Below are 1818 nucleotides of genomic sequence, written 5' to 3' on the forward strand. Positions count from 1 at the left end.
ATCGTTTTTATTTTTTCCTCATCTCCCCCCTTTTTATAAAGAACTATCAAAGTTACAATCTATGGAATGTCTTTTCTGTGCTTTATTTATTTATTTATTTTTTTAAATATATTTCTTTCTTTATCCACTTTTTTTTCTCTCTCTCTCCTCCTTTCCTCACTCCTTTTCCTCCCCCCCACCCCCAACCCCGCGAAAATCCTCACCAAAAAAAAAAAAAAAATTGGAAAAAACACATAAAAACCGCTGCAACCTTTGCGAGTGCTTGAAGATAAAGAATCTCTTTAATAGATTTATAGAAAGACGCAGGAAAAAACAAAAAAAACCAAAAAAAAACCGGAAAAAAAAAGGGAAAAAAAACGAAAATAAAATTAATATTTATAATAAAGTGGCCCCACCTCGAGCGTCCTTTGGGGTCCCCGGGCCGAGCTCGGTGTCCCCCCCGTCCCTGGGGACATTTCAGCTCATGCTGTGTGTATATATATATATATATAGAGATAGCATTCGATATAAAACACAATTTAACGCAGCATTTCGCCCCCTCCCCGCCCCACCCCCCCAAAATTTCCGTCCCGTTTTGCTCTTTTTTGTTTGTTTGTTTCTCTTGATTGAAATTGAAATTTGAATTTTTTTGAAATTGTTTTGAAATTTTTTTTTTTTCTGCTCGTTGTGAATCAAAACCCAAACGATGGAAAAATTTAGAGAGAGAAATTCAGGGGGTTTTGTCGTGGTTTATTATTAAATGACGAAAAGGTTCCGTTTGGGGGGGAAATGGGGCTGGGGGGGCTCTAGGAGAATTTTGGGGTGGGGAGGGGGAATCAGCCCTTTCCCTATGGAAAAATGAGGCCCCTCCCGCTTAGTTTGGGGGGCGGGACCCCCCCGGACCCAATTTTGGGGGGGGAAAACCCCAAATTTGTCCCTGCTCAGCCCAGCAAGGGGTGAAGCTCCTCTCGCGGCACTCCCAGACCCCAAATGAGTCGGGAACGGCCCCAAATCCCTCCCCCACCTGTCCTGAGCTGGGACCCCAAAGCTGAGCCCCCCTAAACCCGGATCCATCCCCCTAAACCTGGGCTCAGCCCCCCTAACCCAGGCTCAGACCCCCAAACTTGGGCTCAGCTGCCCCAAAATTGGGCTGAGCCCCCCAAACCCGGGCTCTGCACCCCAAACCCAGATTATTCCCCCCTAAACCCAGGCTGAGCCCCCCCAAACCTGGGTCAAGTCCCCCAAATCTGGGCTGAGCCCCCAAAACCAGGCTCAAAGCCCCTAAACCGAGCTCAGCCACCCCAAAATTGAGCTGAACCCCCTAAATCCAGGCTGAAACCCCCGAACTTGGGCTGAGCCCCCCAAACCAGATTATTCCCCCTAAACCCAGGCTGAGCCCACTCAGACTTGGGCTGAGCCCCCCCAAACCTGGATTACCCCCCCCAAGCCCGGGCTGAGCCCCCTCAGGACATGGGGGGGAGGTGGTTTGGGGAGTTTGTGGGGATACACAAATTCTTTTCCTCTTTTAAATCAAAAAATCCTTTTTTTCCCCCCCATTTCCCCTTGCCCCTGCTTGGCTTCGATCCAAAGGGTATTATTTAATAATTAATTATTATTAATATTAATAATCACTTCTATTATTATTATTCCTCTCTCTCCCTCTCTCTTCCCACCGGAACTCAGCACTTTCTTTGGCAACAATTTTATCCCAACCTGGATCCAAAAAAAAACCGACCAAAAAAAAAAAAATCAAATTAAATGGAAATGAATCAGAATAAAAATGACAAAAATCTCGATGCTGAGCTACGGGGGGGATTTTGAGCTCGGGGGTAAAGGCCG

The sequence above is a fragment of the Corvus brachyrhynchos genome, unplaced genomic scaffold (assembly GCF_000691975.1).
Source record: "Corvus brachyrhynchos isolate BGI_N302 unplaced genomic scaffold, ASM69197v1 scaffold158, whole genome shotgun sequence".
Lineage (NCBI taxonomy): Eukaryota > Metazoa > Chordata > Aves > Passeriformes > Corvidae > Corvus > Corvus brachyrhynchos.